Source organism: Phocoena sinus, chromosome 1, assembly GCF_008692025.1.
Source record: "Phocoena sinus isolate mPhoSin1 chromosome 1, mPhoSin1.pri, whole genome shotgun sequence".
Lineage (NCBI taxonomy): Eukaryota > Metazoa > Chordata > Mammalia > Artiodactyla > Phocoenidae > Phocoena > Phocoena sinus.
In genome coordinates this window covers 180,355,423-180,375,804 of record NC_045763.1, presented here as the reverse complement: position 1 = coordinate 180,375,804, position 20,382 = coordinate 180,355,423, and the positions used below count along the sequence as shown (strand labels likewise).

Genomic DNA, 20,382 nt, shown 5'->3' with positions numbered 1-20,382 from the left:
AAACCCGAACAAACTTTTTGGCCAACACAATACTTTCTCACACTATAAAAAAATTAATTCAAAACCGATTAAAGACTTAAATGTAAGACTTGAAATCATAAAGCTTCTAGAAGAAAACACAGGCGGTGCACTCTGACCTCAGTCTTAGGCATATTTTTTTGAATCTGTCTCCTCAGGCAAAGGAAACAAAAATAAACAAATGAGACTACATCAAACTGAAAAGCTTTGGGACAGGGAAGGAAACTATCAACAAGACAGAAAGGCTGCCTGCTGAATAGAAGATATTTGCAAACCATATATCCAATAAAGGGGTTAATATCTAAAATATACAAAGAACACATACAAAAATGCAAATAACCTGGGCAGAAGACCTAAATAGACATTTTTTCAAAGAAGACTTACAAATGGCCAACAGGTAACTGAAAAGATGCTCAACATCACTAATCGGGGAAATACAAATCAAAACCACAATGAGATACCACCTCACATCTGACAGAATGGCTATCGTCAAAAAGACTACCAATAACAAATGTTGATGAAAATGTGGAGAAAAGGGAACACTAGTGTACTATTGGTGAGCATGTAAATTTGTGAAGCCACTATGGAAAGAAGTATGGAGTCCTCAAAAAATTAAAAATAGAAATGCCCTATGATCCAGCACTTTCAATTCTGGGTGTTTACCTGAAGAAAATAAAAAACTAATTCAAAAAGATGTATACACTCTAATGTTCATTGCAGCATTATTCACAATGGGCAAGATATGGAAGCAACCTAAGTGTCCATTGATAGATGAATGGATAAAGAAGAGGTGATATATAGTATGTATGTGTGTGTATATATATATATATATATATGTATATATATATGTATATATATACATATATATATATATACACACACAATAAAATGTAACTCAGCCATAAAAAAGGAGAAATCTTTTCGTGACTAGGGTATTATGCTGAGTGAGATAAGTCAGACAGTGAAAGACAACACACAAACTCACTTATATGTGGAATCTAAAAACCAAAAGAAATAAGCAAAACAAAGTGAGAACAGACTCATAGATGCAGAGAAGAAACCAGTGGGTGCCAGAATAGAGAGTGGTGGGCAAAATAGGTGAAGGGGTTAGAAGGTACAAACCTCCAGTTTTATAATAAGTAAGTCACAGGGATATAATATATAGCATAAGGAATATGGTCATATATTGTAATAACATTGTGCGGTGAAAGATGGTTCCTATACCTACCCTGGTGATCATTTCATAATGTATGCAAATGTCAAATCATTATGTAGTACACCTGAACTAGCTTAATGTTGTACATTAGTTGTACACAACAATAAAAATTAATAAAAAATACATTCTTAGCATATAGCAGACATATATTAAGATGGTATTTATGACTAATCTAATACAAGTACATTTTGGAGATGAAAATTTTTATTGGTGATGAAAATTTTTTCCTCTTATTAGTCATTCGGGATTGTTTTTTCCTTCTGTTTCCTTTTACCCGTATTTTTCAACCTGCCTTGCACATACTTAGGACAAAGTGCTTGAGCTATGTAATTGTTGAAGATGCATAAGTGTAAAAACAGGTTTCTTGAATAGTTTCTTGACCTACAGATTGGATCTTTTCATAGTTTCTTGACCTACAGATTGGATCTTTTCACTGTAATCTGCAGATTACAGTGAGAAATGAATTCAACTTGAAGCTTCGTGTATTTCTTTATATGAATTATGTTCCTTCATGTGCATCAGGAACTTTGTTTCACATTCAATTATTTAAAGTAATGGAAACTTTTCAAATTTCCTTCATGTGCATCAGGAACTTTGTTTCACATTCAGTTATTTAAAGTAATGGAAACTTTTAAAATTGCAACTTTATTTTTTTATTTAAATGAAAGATTCTGCATTATTAAGCATATATCCTTCATATGCTAGAAATATATGCTACTTTCAAAGGACACATGCTGATTTATAAGCGGAATAATGGTTTCCTATTAATATTCTTCCCTGTGAAAGAAATTCAAGCAGCTTTTAAAGTACTTGAAACTGTAAAGATAATGGCCTCATTTTGGGGAAATTTGTTAGATTATTAATACCATTGATTTTAGGTCACCCTGTTTTGCTAGTAAAGTGTCATTATGTGTGAATAATTCGGAACACATTTCAGTTAATTTTAACCAACTTTATTTTCGTGTGATAGATTTCTATGTGTGTACTTTCAGCCTTTGTGGTAGTAAAACCTTATACTTTGATAACAAAAGACAAATTACTGAAGCTAATAAATGGCTCATAAATGCTCTGAGGTCTACCTTTTCCATTCCCATTAAAATTAATAAAAGATAATTTGCCATTTCAAAAAACCCTTTGTTTCTTCAACAGGAAATTTTGAGGGGTATACTGTAGAACCAACACACTGTGGGGAATATAAAAATGTATAAGGCTGTTAGTGCCTTTGTGTTGGTAACATTTAAAGAACAGACAAGTATACATTATACTATCCAAGTATAACTACAAGGTAGGTCCTGATCAAGGATTAGTACAAGTGATAACTTCATATTATATCTATGTTTATATAATATATATACAGTTGACCCTTGAACAACACAGGATTGAACTGCGTGGGTCCACTTGTATGTGGATTTTTTTAAATGGTAAAAATTACAGTAGTACGTGGTCTGTGGTTGGTTAAGTTCAAGGATACAGAGGGCCGACTATAAAGTTACCAGTGAATTTTTGACTGATCTCTAACCCCTGCATTGTTTAAGGGTTAACTGTATATATAATTTGTATACAGGTACGCATGTGTGAACATCTCGTTGTTCACATCTCATGAATCCACACATTTAGCCAGTTTTCCAACTTTTCCATAGCTTCATCATACACTATAGATCTCAATTAGACATTTTCCAGAGCAGGCTCACATACAGATCAGTGAACTTCCTTTTTCTGAAGGAACATTGAACTCACAGCCAATAACACTAACTTATTCCTGAATGAAGCTTACCTAACAAGCATATTTTCTCCATAAGGTACATCCCAGCCTGGCATCTAGGAACCCAGACAGTACTTCAGCATTGTGGCTTGAGGGTTATTTTGAACAGCGAAATCACCAACAAAAAGCACACAAAATGCAAAAAACATGACACTAAATAGACCATAGAAAAGGCACTTGTTCAAAGTATGAGAAGTTTTATATATATATATATATAAAATATATTAAAATATATATATAAAAGAAGTTAGAGCATCTTGTTCAACCTCAGCTGAAAACTCGCCCTAAAGACTCACATTTTTTGCTGCTTTGTGAAAATCCACAAATGACCGTGAAACTACTGAGAATGTTGATTTTGTCATTTTCTATCTCTTCACTAGTTATTCTCCAACAACTAAAAATCACTGAAATATCTCTTTTCTGATATTTGCTTTCCTGTTAAATGACACCCACATCTAATCAGATGCTCGAGATAGAAATCTGGGAGTCAAATTTGACTTCTTTTCTCCACAGGGACCTTGATATACAACAAATCACCAAATTGTCTTATTCCTAGCCCTAAATAAGTGTTTGTTTTTAAATTTACTTAACATCACCTTTTTCCTGGACTACTGGGGTTTCCTCATATTTAACCATGACCCTTTAAATGCAATGTCTATACTGATCAGAACTATCAAAAACCACAGACATAACAAATAATTCTCTATCTAAATGGCTCCCCGTTACCTTTAAAGTCCAATTTCAAACTCCTTAATGTGGCTTATGAAACCTTGACACCTTTCCATGATCACCTTCCTTTGCTTTCTCTACTCCAGTCATAACAATATAAAATAGATGTAAAAACTGAAGATTATATAACAAAACACTCCCTGTATTTATAAAAGTTGAAACCTGGCATTTTATTTAACTTAATTTTCTCTAAGCTAGGGGACAGTTTAACACAAAATTATATCTAATTTGATTTTCCTATCTACTTGTAGCTAGAGATGTATGCAAAATGAAATTTTGATAGCTAGGAACTGCCGTAATAAGCTGACACCCCAAATATTAAATCAAGGTAGAAATGCCCTAATGCACTTCTAATGTCATTTTTCAATATTATTTATGATAACTATATTTAAGATATAGGAACATGAAGATCCTGCTTAGCACTGAAAATAAATCTGATTATGTGTGATTTTAATGTGAACTGTATTGTTTTACATCGTATAATTTGCATCATATCATACATCGTATTGCCACTGGCATCCAGTTGCTCTTTTTTGCGGTATGCGGGCCTCTCACTGTTGTGGCCTCTCCCGTTGCAGAGCACAGGCTCCGGACGCGCAGGCTCAGCGGCCATGGCCCACGGGCCCAGCCGCTCCGCGGCGTGTGGGATCCTCCCAGACCGGGGCACGAACCCGTGTCCCCTGCATCGGCAGGCGGACTCTCAACCACTGCACCATCAGGGAAGCCCCAGTTGCTCATTTTTGATCTTGATTCTTGATTTCTCTCTGGAAAACCACCTATTCCTCCATCTCAGTCCATGGGCTTTAGTGCCTTCCTCCCTCCACCCCCCCCCTAATTAAGCTCCAGATTTGAGACCGAAGAATATGGCCAAGGCTAAGCCAATCAGAGAAATTCATCCCCTGAACTCAGTGTTTAATTTAGGGATGGATATATGGCACAATCAGATCCATTGACACCCTGTGGTCAATGAGATTCTGGTAAAGACTTGCTTCTTTTTCTCTGCACTTCACATGAACAGATGCAATTTCTGAAGCAGTTGTAGAGATCTAATTACCATAAAGGAAAATCCGTTTCAGGATAAAGTAAGGGAAATGAAGCCTGGGAGATGGAGAAAAATAAAGTCAGTGAAATTGATGAGCTCCTGCTTCAAGCCATTCCGTCAGTCAATCCCAGGCTGGCACTTTTCAATTATGAATGAGTTTAAATTCGTTTTTAATTTAAGATAGTTTGAATAGGTTTGTTTCCTCAATTGCAAACTGAAGTCTTAAGTGATATAACACATATCAAATAATATAGTCAATTCAGGCATCTGCAAGTTTTTTTAGTCAAAGCATAAATATGTAAGATTTAGTAACTTCATTACTGCAGATTTTACTGACTCTTCGTATAAATTATAACATTGTTTTGGTATATGTAAATCTGTTCTTCATCAGAAACTGCTGGCATCTCTATTAATAATACTTTTTGCATATGTAGTATCTTTCAGCATTTGTATATAAGAGACCTATAACATTTTTGGACAACAAAATTAAGTTTTTCACTTTAATTTTAACTTTTGTTAACATGAATTAATACCAAGTACATTTACAAACAAGTTTAATAAGAAAAAAAAGGGTAGAATTGTCAGATATGCATGGAGAAAGTGAAAGCTAGTTTGAAATGGAATTGCCAAGTAGAGATTCTTTCTGCATAAACATATTGTTAAATATAATTATAGAGATCTTTATATTCTTTGGTTGTTAGATAAAGCTACACATATTCTTGGCATTTCCATTTTTTCTTTAAATGAGGGAAAATATGATTCCATCATTAAGAAGAAAAATTCCATTACAATTGAATCTCAGTTATTTTCACAAGATATATCTATAATCAGGCTTTAATTTCACTTCAACTTTTTTCTAATTCTAAGGAACACCTTCCTTGCTAATGGCGAGCCAGGGCTTGCTCAACTTTATAAATGAAAAATGAAATATTCATATTTTCATAAATACTAGAGTGGTAAGCAAGTTTGCATGGTATTAGTATTCTTGAGCTTATCATCTATTTTATAGTGTAGAATGACTATCTTTTAACAGAAAACTAAAAGCCTTGTATTGATATTTAGAGTTGGAAGCCTTCTTAATAGGGATTAGAATGTGAGGTGGCAGCTTTCTGAGTTCTGGTGACAAACCTCAGGATCCTTGAAAGGGTCATGCTGTAGTTATACCCATAGCTGTGGTTGCTAGTAAAATTGCTTTCATCTAAAAAATGCTACAAATGCTGTACAACCATCCTCATAGTTCCTTTCCATGAATATTGTCAATGATGGTGAGCCAGGACCCAGAATTTTCCCCAATTTTTTTTTTTTTTTAGTACTTTAAAACATATTTTTCAATTTCCCTGAACCAGAGACTTGGGTTCTGACAAGAGGTTCAATCCATCCATCTGGGATGGATTCTGTCATCTATTGTGGCTTTGTTTCATTTGTTCTTTGAGATGAGCTCTATTCATTTTTGTTTCCCTCTTAAAAACTGATGATTGTAATTCAGACTTATTTGATCTGAGAGATATCTTACATGTTTCATTTCAGGGGCAAATAGTTTCACGATTCTAAAAGCCATGTTTTGGCAGAATTACCAAAGTGATACTTTTGGAATTTAATGATTTATTAATATGTAAAAGAAAAATATCCAACAGAAATGAATAAATGGAAATCAACTATCTTATATTTTTATATAAATATAGAGATGCCACTGCTTAGTTAAATATGTAAATTACTATTCAAATACTGTACATGTACTTATTTAAATATTTAAGTAAATATATGTCAATGTTCACATGGTACACATTTTTAGCCACATTTTATCAGTAATTTTTGTGAAGTGCAATAGTTATTCTGAAAGTATCAGAAAGAAAAATATATGTATTTTCAATAGTACTTCTCCCACAGGGAAGAAAATATTGAGGAGTGAAGGTTGAAGGAAATACTGGGTGGAAATTTCAAATATGCCTCCACATCAGAATGTGTAAAGGAAGGATGATGGAAAATTAGAAACATCTTCAGAAGAGATTTTAAATTGACAATATGATTTGGCAGATAAGAATGTAAATAATAGTGAGCAAAAAGCAAACTTCTATAGCAAAATTCATTCAACTCTCAGCAAATATATTGAGTACCTATTATGTGTACCTGGCACTGTGTTAGCTTCTGAGAACACAATCAAAATGAGCAAAATAGACATAGTTCCTGCGCTCACAATTTTAGAGCCAAGCAAAGCCATTACTAGCAGCTTTGGAGGGACACACAGCAAGAAACATGCCCTCAAATCAACTCTTGATGAGGCTTATAGTTCGATGTTATTAATGATGCATTCCATCTGGTACTTGGTAGCTTCCTGTCTATTTCAGTCTATTTTTGCTCTTTATTCTTGCAAAGCACTAAGCTAAGCGGTTTCTGCTTTGCTCAAGGAGGGTATACATTTTCAAAATGTAAATGGACCAAATTTCTAATTATGTAAATATTGTTTAAAAGTTAACTTTTTCCTTCTTTTACATTTCTGTGTTCTATGCCATAGAACTAGGTTTGTGCTCTGTAAGGTTTATTTGATGGATAGACACCTTTCAAAAGATCCTTCTGATACATTATAATAAGCACTATGGTCAAAGGAATCGAGTGCGCTAAGCAAAAATACATGTGTGTCACTTAAAGACTTTGGTGAGGAAGGAGGTTGGGGTGGCATCTGAAATGAGACCTGAAGGAAGCAGAGCAAGGTGGAGAAGGAAGGCAAAAGAAAGCTTAATTAGTTTGAGCTGTTCATTTTTCTTAAGATCCAGCTGAATATTTTTTATTGAAAAGTAGTGGACCCACAAACTTAAAAGCCCAGTAACTCGTAGGATAATTAAGTCTGGTTGAGAAAGTAAAGAGGGACTATGGCATGCTAGAGTATCCATATTATCCACAGCAAATCAGAAGCATGCATTTGCAAACTGACAAATGTGTTCTTCCTTTTGAAGCAAGGTAACTTGGGAGTTCTTGTTGCCCAGCATAGATGCCAGATGGCAGTAGCCACAGATTGCCAGCCACTGCATGCTGATAGTTGTCAACTTTGGATGCTAACGTGGTGTCAGCAGCAACTACTGCCAAATAATTTTTCACTCCATATATATTAGTGAACATCCACTCTATTCTAGGCCCTGGGCAAACAGTTATAAGCAAAACCTGATAAGTATCGCTCTAGTGGAGCTTGCGATTTAATGAGGCTTTAAGAAACTGTGCGATGACAAATTTTATCCTCAAACCAATCCTGAATTTTTATAGAACTCTGGATGATAGAATTGGAATTAATTGGGGGGAGCGAGGGGATAGCATAGGGAAAATTAGCAGGTAGATCAGAGTATCTCCTTTCTCAGACACAATAAGGTGATGGGAAGAAGAAAGTGGGTGGTTATTTCCTTTCCAATACTTCCCTCTGTGTCACTATACATCCCTAGGTATCTAATCTGGCAGTTTTTGCAGTGGTATCTAATTAAAGGTCATGGCTCAGGATAGAAGACTTTGCACATCACAGTTCTTTCAGTGATGTGAAATATTTTGCACGTATTTTTCTAGATTGATACATGGATGAAGTTTCCATTTGGGTTCTATATTTATATTTATCACTTGAAGTTTTGTTTCACTTTGTTTTTCCATACCTTGCCTTGAAAATCAATTTTAACCTGCAGGCAGGTTTAAATATCTTTAGGTCATTCTTGCAAGCTGGTGTTGACCAAACATGTTGATTATAAGCGTTTTTTAAAAAAGTTTCTTCTTTCTTATTCTGCTAAAAGATTTGTACTGCTCAAAGAACTCTGGAGAATAATATTAATGTATGCTCAAGTGAAAAGAGGATTTGGGTATAACTACATGACTTTTGTGTGTACCACCAGAAGCATGGATTTAACATCAGCTCAGATTGGGAGAAGATTCCAGGGGAAAAAATCAGAAATTTAGGTCTTGGTTATGCCAAGTTGGAGACATCCACTAGAGATCCCGGTAGAAAAGTTGAGTAGGCAGTTGAATTTGAATGTATGAGTTTAGGAGAGAGGAGTGGGCGGGATATATAAATTTGGCAAACTTGGGCATAGAGATTCATTACTCTTTGAGTATAGCTGCAAAAGGATGGATTTTAAGGACAGAAGGGAATGAATGAGCCAAGGATACCCAGGAGGAGTAAACTGTAAGGTGGAAGAAAACCAAGAGAATAGAGTGAAGAAAGGGATTCAAGGATGAGGAAGTGATCGACTATGCCCAATGCTGATAGAATAGGTTAGATGACCTGATTTCTGCATCGTGCCACGTAGAGGTCACTGGTGACCTTGATGATTGCAGATTTGGTGGAGAAGTGGAATAGGCTTAAGAAAGAAGAAGAGGTGAGGAATTGAAGCCAATGATTTCAGGTTTATTGTTTGTAAGTGTTATGGGCTGAATTGTGCCCTACAACATTCGTTATGTTGAAGCCCTAATCCTCAGTACTTCAGAACGTGACTGTATTTGGAGACAGGGCCTTTAAAGGGTAATTAAGTTAAAATGAGGCCATCAGGATGGGCCCTAATCCAACCTGACTGGTGTCCTTGTAAAAAGGGGAAATTTGCTCACACAGAGGCAGCACGGATGCTTGAACTCAGAGGGAGGATCCCGTGAGGACACAGTCAGAAGGTGCCCTCTGCCAGCCAAGGAGAAAGGCCTCAGGAGAAATCAACCTGCTGGCACCTTGATCTTAGACTTCCAGCCTCCAGAACTATGAGAAAATAAATTTCTGTTGTTTAAGTCACCCAGGTATTTTGTAATGGCAGCTCTAGAAAATGAATACAGCAAGTCTCAGTGTCTCTTTATTTCTTTCATTACGGATCAATGCATAGCCAAGACGGCCAAGTGCATTCACATCCTCTTCTGCTATAAGAGATTTTCCTTAGTTCATGCACTGATGATGTACATTGCCTTTTCAATAACCCTGGTTCTTTCTAGGGGATTTCTGTGGGAGATTTCTTTGCCAGGTCTCCTGTCTGTCAAAATAGAAACTCCATATCATCAAAAATTGGCAGAAAGCACCAGGGTGAACAGCAGATTTAATGCTAACTTATATCTCTGGTTTCTTAATTTCTTGTCTTTTCTGGCTTCTAAGGATTTCCCTTACTTTCCTACTAACTAAGATATACACGTTAAAAAAGTGGTGTGGTGTGTGTGTGCGTGTGCGTTTAATAATTTATTTAACTTCTCAAGGTATTTCATTTGGGAAGAGTTTATGGAATATGTTTTACCATATTGTCAGAAGCAAAATCCTGAGTTACTTTGAAGTCTTTTCTTGTGATAAAGCAGTTTGCTGTTATCTGTACGTTGCCAATGTAATCACAATCAGTTGCTTGCTTTTTGATCAAGTTGAGTTGCCGTTAAACTCATAGACAATCTATCTAAAGTAATTGCCAGTGTCTCTTATCGGATTCTCTGGAAGCAGACCTTGATAAGAGTTTGGATTGTGAAAGGTGTGATCTCAGGTAGGCTGGCTCATTGCAACCGAGGCAGAGCCTGTAGCAGCTTAGAGCTAGCAATTATCCAGCTATCATTGAAGGAGAGCGGGCTGGGTGCCAAAATTCCATGTCTACCAAATTCAGTTATATGGTACTTAATCATGGTACAGTCTTAGGGATAATATTTATTTACTAAACTAAAATAGTTGAAGGTGAAATTGTTAGGCAGTATTTCTTGTGTAAATAAAATTTAATCCAATAAATTCCAAAAATGTCTATCAGCTATGGTTGTATATTTTATAATTCGTTTTACTATATTTTGTAATCAGAAAAAAAATACAATAACTTAAAAAATAAAAAGTAAATTTGGGGTGGAGATGGTCAAAGTACAGACCTCCAGCTATGAAATAAATGTCCTGGGCATGTAATGTACAACATGGTGACTGTAGTTTAAAATACTGTATAGCATATTTGAAAGTTGCTAAGGTAGTAGATCTTAAAAAAAGTTGCTAAGATAGTAGATCTTAAAAGTTCTCATCACAGTTTACTCCTCCTGGGTATCCTTAGCTCATTCATTCCCTTCTGTCCTTAAAATCCATCCTTTATCTCAGTAAAAAATAGCAAAAAGAAAAGTAAATTTGATTTATATACCACGATTTTTCTTTCTTGGTTAAAGCTCATATATCATCAGGCTTAGGCGTATGGGAGTTAGTCTGCCTGGTTGTGAATGCTAGGTCCACCATGTAGGATTTGTGTGATTTTGGGCAAATGCCTCTGTCTCCTAATCTGTAAAATGGAAATAGTAATAGTACCATTAAGGGTATGTCTTGAGAATTAAATGAGGTAATACATCTGTATGTTCAGTGGAGTGCTTGGGTATTTTCAATAAGTAGCTCCTCCATGGTACTGTCACTGTTTATTAACACCTTTCTTGGCTTCTATTCAAGTTCTTTTAATTATCTGGCTTCTTCTCTACCTCTCTGCTTTCCCATATTGCTATTACCTGGTACACTTCCTGTGCTCTAGCCATTTTAACTTCTTTTAATTCCATAAGTGTACTATACTTTTTCTCACATTTTTTTTCCCTTTGTACCTGCCATTTCTTCTACTTTTTTTTTTTTTTTTTTTTTTTTTTTTTGCAGTACACGGGCCTCTCACTGTTGTGGCCTCTCCCATTGCGGAGCGCAGGCTCAGCGGCCATGGCTCATGGGCCCAGCCGCTCTGCGGCATGTGGGATCTTCCCAGACGGGGGCACGAACCTGTGTCCCCTGCATCGGCAGGCGGACTCTCAACCACCGCACCACCAGGGGAGCCCTCACCATTATTTTTTAATAAGAGTTTAAAAGTTTCCTTAATCTATGTAAAGGTGATTTAATCCATATGGTGTGAGATAGGGGTCCAATTTCACTTTTTTTTCCTATTTGGATAACTGTTTAAAAAATCAATTTATTGAAAGTTCTTCTTTTTACTATTGACCTGTCATACTCTTTTTGTTACATAATAGTATGCAATATATGCATGAGTCAATTTCTTGACTGTTTTATTCCATGAATCAATTTTTCTTTCTCTGTGCCATACTTATAATCTTTTAATTACTGTAGGATCATAAGTCTTGATATCAGGTAGGGAAAATATCTACTCTTTATTCTTCTTCACAAATGTCTTATTTAGTTTAATCTTTCACCCTCTATAGAATGAGCTTATCAAGTTCCACAACATTGCCTATGTGATTTTGATTGGAATTTTATAGAACCTTTGGTTTATTTTATAATATAAATACCAAATTGTTTTCCAAAGCATTTGGGACAACTTAAATTATGCTGGTAATTAATAAGAAGCCCTTATTAGAGGAGGAACTGTTAGAGTACAATTTTCAAAAGGTTAAAAGATCATGTCCCTCATCCAAATACGAAATGAAAACTTGTCAAAACTTATATTCAACTCATTGATTAAGGAGGGAAACAGTACTGATTTAAAACTGGTAGAGTATTGAAGAAGCTAGGTATTTCCAGGCAATGTCAAAATAAGGTGGTTGGGTTAGCAGCCCCACCTCCAGAAGTCCTACAGGTCCATGTGTATTAACCTTTGGAGCTTTCTCTTTTGTTGGGTGGAGATTCATTGCATGTCTACTTGACACAACTTTGCTTACTAAGGTCTGTTCCTCCACGGTGGTAAAAATGCACAGAAAATACAAAGTCAGCATTTTATTAAAAGAACATCTAGTAATCTCTTTTGCTTACTTCCAACTTTTGGATAATTTTCCTGACAAAACTGACAGCAAATGTTTCTGTAGTATAACAGTTTCACATTTTAACTGTATCATTTTCTACCTTCTTGGACAGTTTGGGAAAAAAGTATTGGGAAAGTACTCTGAGAGAAACTTATTTGACTGTTAAAATAAGATGATAACCAGATTTTTAGATTACTGCTATGTTGTTTGTCATATACATAGGTTTAAATTGATTTGACATTTAGATTTTATGTTATTTAGTAAAAATATAGACAATATACTTATTATTTATTAGAAAAGTGCATGATTTTTTCTTATTTTTTCATAATAAACCAACAAAACCTAAAAATCCATTTATGTATGTAAGAGAATTGTGAAAAAATGGTGCATTGTTAACATAGAGGAATATATAGAAGAATACCATGCAGTGTTAAAAATGACAATCTAGGTCTGCATCTTCTATGATTGAGTAAAAATAATTACGTTATAAATCAGCAGATGTAGGATAATTTCTTTTATACTATTGTTTAAATAATTGACATGTCACCAGATGCTTGTAAATGAAGCAAAACTAAGTTTATTTAAACTCCCTGAAGTTAGTGAGTAAGCATTGGCAATGCTTCAGAAGATGATGTTAGAAGTGAGATATTTATTAGGCTTTGGAATAAGGGCTCAAGTGGTGTAAGAGGGATCTTTCATGGTGAAAAAGGATAAGTCACATAGCATTGGCGGACACAGCAAAGTGAAGGTTTTGAACTCTTAATGAGTAATAAGTAAAAAGACAATGCAAGTCTTAATGTCTTATAAATAAGTGATGTGTTTGCCTAGGTAAATGGACTGTTGTCTCCAATAAATTGATCTGTAGGAGTTTTCTGGAGTAAACAGTGAAGTTATTTATTGCCTTGTATCCTCATTTTTCCTAAGCAAATATCTTGGAGGAATCAACTACATCAAATTGGCATCAGTGATCCACAGTTTTTGTTTTTCCCTTTATAAGTGTTTATTCTAGGAATATTTTTAAGCTACCAACATACCAGAAAACAGTTATTTGCCATTGTCCAGTTGTTTGTCTCACGTAGAAAGTATCTTCTTTAATTTTCATAACCTGTTAATGGAAATAATATCCACATTTTACAGAGAATAAATGTTAGGAAATCTGATAATCAGATGCATATCATCTGATTCCAAAGTCTGTGCTCTTATCCCTCTTAGCTTTATACTTCACTACAAAATAAACAAATAAATGAACATATCAACAAACTATTATGGAGAAAAATTCAGTTTCTCTAGAAAACCCATTAGATTTATTGTAATATTTATTAAGTGAAATTCTATTTGTGACTGTTTCCCCCTCTTTCTCCAAACTGTGGGGCCATGTCTTTAACTGTATTCAACCCAGTATGATTTATCTATTAAAATCATATATGTTACTTAAGTAAGAATATTAAGTAATAAAATAAATCCTAAAGAAATGTGTGTCCCCAGTGAGCTGTGCCTATTACTCATCTATGACTTTTGAGGTACAGAATGGGAGAGGGCTTGCAGAACTGATTTAAAATCTTATGACATTGGTGCAAAGAATTCAATAAAACTAAAAGGTGCTTCTTTCATTGCATATGGAAGTCTTTGTGTAATTTCCAGTTTCATATTAACAACTAGCATCTGTTGATCATGCCCTATTTGAGACCCAATAGCTTCCTCCCCCAAAACACACACATTTCTTCCCAAACTGGGCTTTGCTATTTAATCATGCCGCCCATTCCTAGCAATCCTGGGCTGTGGGAGCATTGTTATATTTTTCCTTCAAGGCTTTAAAATGACTGGTGCAAGAGTCCAATCTGAGTTAGAAGTTACATGGTATCTTCTATCCTCTTCTTATCTTATATGCATACAGAAAAAGCAAAGAGGATTTACATGTTGTAGTTGTTATGAGTTTTGATTGGGAGGCCGTTAGGCTTGTGGTGAGGCCATGCTACCTGTAGTCGTTATTATGTAAGTTTTTCTACCTTCCTGTGGCTAACAGCTTTATACTTTACGAACGTATGTTTACATTTATGCATGTTCATATATTTGTGTATATATATATCTTTATACCCTGTATGAGTATGTATATATACCTACTTGATCCAGACCTGCCCGCCACCATGCAGTTGGGCCAAGGTATGAAGAAGCAAAATCTTTTTGCAATTTAAGGGTGAAAAAAGTGTATCTTTATACCTAAATAAAGCTAAATACTTATTCTAGCTTTCTTTATGTTTTGCTTCCTGTGCATAGGTTTAAGTTAAATTGGGATTGCTTAAATTTAATTATTTTTAGAAAAATGGGGAAGTACAGAGAGTAGGTCCTGAAAATGAACATTGACATGAGGACATGAGTTTTCAAACTGAAGAGAGACTTGAATAAAAAAGTACTCCTGGGTGGACTTGTAAATTGTTTTCCCATGGAAACCACAAATCTGTGTATTTCCAGCTACCAGCAAGCTGTGATTACCAGGGAGTGACAAAAGCATAAATGCTATTATTGAGGGGTATCAGCATTATCCAGAATGAAAGAAAATTGATGAGTGATTAGCACCCCAGGTTCTTTCCTCATTACCATTACATCTATCTATCTATCTATTTATCTATCATCACTACATAAAAATATATATCTATTTAAACATATATATATGTACATGTACTATATATAAACATATATCTATTTAAACACATATATGTATATATATATGTATATATATACATATGCATATAATAATAGCTGGTTTCCCTTTCTGAAAATGACATTATTTAAAATTTTATTTTTAAGATGCAGAGAATGCTATTGAAAGTCTCCAGAATTAATCTCTGCCTCCTTATAAGATGTTACCAACTAAAAGAGGTGGGAAAGTTAGGCTTGCATAATTATGAAAAGAATAAGACGGGCAAAAAGATGTTGGGAGATGCTTTAGGAAGGACTCCAAAGTATTTAAAGTGAGGTTATTTTTTGTGCATGTAGTAAAGATTGGAAGCCAGGTAGAAGGCCTTTGGAAGCACTTGAGCATGAACTGGTGAAACTAATTTTTTTAAATGAGAAATTAATGGTAGGCTTATTTTTTAATTTATTGTTTTACAAGGTTCCACTTGAATGGTAGCTCTGTTAAATAATTTAGTTACCTGAAGTTAAGGGTGAATATTTGGAAATGGACAGGAACCTGGTTTAGAGTCAATAATCAAAGGGCAGTATTAAACAAACACTTCTCAGTGCCCCTGTGTGGGTTTGGTGTTTGCAGTCCTCTTTTGTAAGACTTTGCAGGTGACCTAGAACTCTCCTAATAATGAAGAACTAACTTGATGAGGAGTCAGGAAGCAAGAAGTAGTAACAGAAGGACCAGTGTCCCAATTCTGTCTCAGTACTAGCTATAAATTTGGGCAAGTCGCTAAAATTATTTGAATTGAAGTTTTTTCTCTATAAAATAAAGTTGATGGTGGCCTTACCCAAGTCATAGCAACACTGTAAAAATTAAATCAATCAACAGTAGTGGATTTTTTTCTAAATGTTCATTAAATCATGGGGAGATGGTGCAAATAAACAAACACATCCAAATTAATAAAACTGAAAAAAAAAAAAAAACGCTGCAGGGAATGATCATTAATCACAAGGTAGACCAAGTTGGAATAAGAGCTTACGAGGATTCAGCTCACCACAAACCCAAGTTTTGCATCCTCAAAATAGTTATAACCTAAGGAAAGGAAGATGACTTTATCTATTCCACTACACTATCGACTCAGAGTCCTTAAGATTTGTACCAAAGAAAGAACTGGGGACCTTCATTCAGGCATTGAACAGGAATAGGTCCCTTAAGAGACCTTAACTTAAGAGATACTTAAGACATAAACATGAACAATATGGTCCCCACCCTCATGGAGCTTACAATCTAATGGATTTACTTCATATGACTAAGAAGCGCTACTGTCACCATCATAGAGAATGATTGGAAGGGAAGAACAACAGTTAGACCAGAAAGTCCAGGTAGATATTGCCTTGTTTGAATGAGTGTAGTAATAGAAAAACTGGTACCTGGACTCCATGACCAATATCACAGCATCAGAGGAAGGCAGGAAGGGAAAAGCACGAAGTGGACACAGAGGAAGAATTTTCCTTTGGTAATGATCTGTATGTAGCATAATTTTCAAAAGAGAATATCTGCAAAACTTTGGCATCCTAAACAGAGTCCAAGGCATTATTAGAGCAAAAAAAAAAAGTGTTTCTGAAAGAATGGTGCGCTGACAACCTGGGTCAGAATTATTTTTGGTATTTTAAAGAAAGTAAACAAGAATTTTAAGACTGAAACAAGGAAATTGCCTTTTAACAAGATCCTGCATAATTTTTATGCTAAATTCAAGTAACCAGAGCAATGGAAAATGGGAAAAAAATAAAACATTTAAATCAGTATTAAGGCAGTTGATATTAAGACAAATTGATGATGGTTATACAAAAAAATCTCTATATACTTAAAATTGTTCCAGAGAATAAAATATCTGGAGAGTTTTTCAGTCTGTATTTGAAGATATTAGAATAATCTAAAGGTAATAGCACATCAATCTTAGTTATGAGCATAGAAGAAAAGCTCCTAAAATATAGGAAAATGAATCCAGCAGTAAATTACATGAATAGTTCACTATTACAAAAACAACTTATTCCACAACTGAAAAAAATAATTGCCTAATAGAAAAACTATTAAAATAATTTACCAAATCAATAAATCAAGAGAAAAACAAAAATGTACCATCAACTAATAGATTCAAGACGGGTTTTTTTTAACATCAGCATTCATTCATTCCTGTTATGAGTTTTAGTAAAACATAAGTATTTATTGCAATCTCATGGTCAACAATATAATTACTGCTATAGCACTAAAGCCTTCTAAGAATGCACACCATGGTTATTTGATTATTTTTTTTTCATCAAAAAGTTCTAGTCAACGTAATAAGACAAGAACAATAAAATGGGAATACAAATATTGGAGATTTCCAGATGACATGATTGTCTGCCTAGAAAACTCAGAAAATAAACCTGAAAAATATCACTACCTATGAGAGAGTTCAACATGGTAGTCAGTTACAGTATCAAAAACAAAAGTTAAAGGTTGGAACAAAACACTTTTAGAATAGCAAACAATATAATAGGATCTGCCCAAATAAAACATTGTTGACCAACATAAAAATAATGTTATTAACCAATGGTAACATATGTCAGTAAGAACAGATATGGCCTAATAAGGATTGCAACTCCACTTTATTTTTTATTAAATACACCCATTTCCACTATTATATTAGGATAAATGTGACAAAATGATCTTAATTTTATTTTGAGTATAAACGTGGAAAAATCACATTTTAAGGATTGATGAGGGCAGATTTGCCCTGGTGTATTGTTCAAAACCATATAGTTTGAGTCCACTAAAATGACCTTCTGGATGGAGGTAAGTTCAGATAAAGTTAGATGGGAGGAGGCAGGCCATAAAAGAGGAAGGAAGGAAGGAAGGAAGAGAAGAAGGAAAGAGGAAGATCAGAAGAGAGGAAGGAAGGAAGGAAAAGCACATTTAAATCTGGAAAGGGAAATACTAGGAGGATATTGAAAATCAACTAAAATCTTGAAAAAAATTGGGAAAGATAAAAAGTAAACTCTGTCCTAAATCTCTGAGTACTAGAGAACTTTATGGTGCTGGAGAGTTCCTGAAAGTGTACAGTACACTAAGTGTCGTTGATTCCCAAAGAGTTGCTGTTGGATCAAATAAAAGAAAAATCCATTCCATATTATAAATCGTAAACCCAAAGGACATTTTTTTGTACCTGTTAGAAGACATGGGTCAAAAAGCATTTTGTTTGTTTTTTTTTCATTTTAGCTTTGAAAAGCATTTGTATAAATTTATGCTTTAATATCATCCATGGTCCTCAGTGATATTGACTTGGAGAGATCGCTAAGAGTTTTGGGCTTCCCTGGTGGCCCAGTGGTTAAGAATCCGCCTGCCAATACAGGGGACAAGGGTTCGAGCCCTAGTCCGGGAAGATCCCACATGCAGTGGGGCAACTAAGCCCGTGCGCCACAACTACCGAACCTATGCTCTAGAGCCCGTAAGTCACAACTGCTGAGCCCATGTGCCACGACTACTGAGCCCACGCGCCTAGAACCCGTGCTCCGCAACAAGAGGAGCCGCCACAATGAGAAGCCCATGCACCACAATGAAGATTAGCCCCTGCTCGCCGCAAGTAGAGAAAGCCAGCATGCAGCAACAAAGATCCAACACAGCCAAAAATATAAAATAAAATAACATAAATTAATTTAGAAAAGAAAGAGTTTTACTTCGCACGATATTATACTTAAAATGGAATTTCGAAGTCATTTAATGAGAGACCTCACACCGTGCAAAATTGTTTTTACCTCAGGAAAAAAATCCAGTCACTTGCAAGCTCTTATCTAGTCTTTGGCACATTTATATGGATTGGCGAGCTCTCCACTTTATAATGATAGCCATTTCAAAATCGGGTAATATCATTCATAATCTCATATTTTTCTATAATTAATCCTATACAATAGAGCATCATATTATGAATCATCTCGTTTTATTTTATTTTTTATTTTTATTTATTTATTTTTTTGCGGTACGCGGGCCTCTCACTGTTGTTGCCTCTCCCGCTGCGGAGCACAGGCTCCGGACGCGCAGGCCCAGCGGCCATGGCTCACGGGCCCAGCCGCTCCGCGGCATGTGGGATCGTCCCGGACCGGGGCGCGAACCCGTGTCCTCTGCATCGGCAGGCGGACTCTCAACCACTGCGCCACCAGGGAAGCCCTGAATCATCTCATTTTAATACTGATGGTCACTTCAGTATTTAAAGACAGCCATTTTGTTAGTGCATATTCTTCATATTTAGGTTAAACATTTCCAGTTCCTTAAACTTGTCATCCAATGAAATACTTTCCAGATCCCTCATTTTTTGCTTCAGGCTTTAGATGATCTCATTTTAGTTGAAAAATGCACTTCTATTATATACCCAGTACTGCACTCTGATATTAACTGAAGAATGGACTCATATTTTTATAAATTGGATAATTCTAGGAAGCAAATCTGCATGGCCTTTGCTTTATTACTTGTGTATTAGCCATATGTCCTCTCAAACTTGCTTTTGTATCCATAGCAAATATGAACTAATTTAGCTTGATATCAGTGTTACAGTTGCTTTATTTAAAATAAAGTCCTTTTCATTTGATAAACAAGGGAAATAGAGCCAATCATGGCTTTCCAAGATACTAGTGGAGTTGTGGGACTGCATGTGTGTACATGTACTTTTGTAGCATGTGAGTGTGAAGGTTTGCATATATGTGAAGTGGTGTGTGCATGCACACTGGCATGCATATAGAGGTGTTCTGCTAGAAGATATTGTTTTTTCATGGCTTCTTGCTAAAGAAATTAACAAGTAAAGAGAATCATGATTTATGTGTTGATTTTTGTGATTTTACATATAAAGTAAAAAAGAGGACAGTAAATGACAAAATTATGCAAAGAAGAGAAAAAATGTTTATGGGTGAGGATATTTTCTTTAGGAATAAGAGAAAAAGAGCAATTCAAGTCTTCTGGAAGGTATAACAGATAAAACTTGTTTTGCAATTGATAACAAAAGCCCTTTTGTTTTTATGGCCTAAGAGATATTGCTTTTAAAATATTCATAGATCTTCTTGAACATGCAGCTTAGAATTTAGGAGTAATATTTCTGTAGTACATGTCAATTATTTTTTCTCCAGTTTTATCTCTTTTGTGTACTCCTGCAAAACAAAAAACAAATAAAAAACTACCTCATTTATATAGATTACCTTATCAAAATTTTGTCACATAAGGAAAAATGAAATTATGTCTTTGTTGTTTGTGTAAGCATTAAAATGTTTTCTTAATTTGCTTAGAATCCTAAC

The 20,382-nt window shown here is 35.0% G+C and overlaps 1 protein-coding gene across 2 annotated transcripts in view; it reads left to right on the top strand.

The window, feature by feature from the left end:
• KCNT2 (potassium sodium-activated channel subfamily T member 2) overlaps positions 1-20,382 on the top strand; it is a 373,439-nt gene that overhangs the window by 86,157 nt on the left and 266,900 nt on the right. The window lies entirely within an intron of this gene.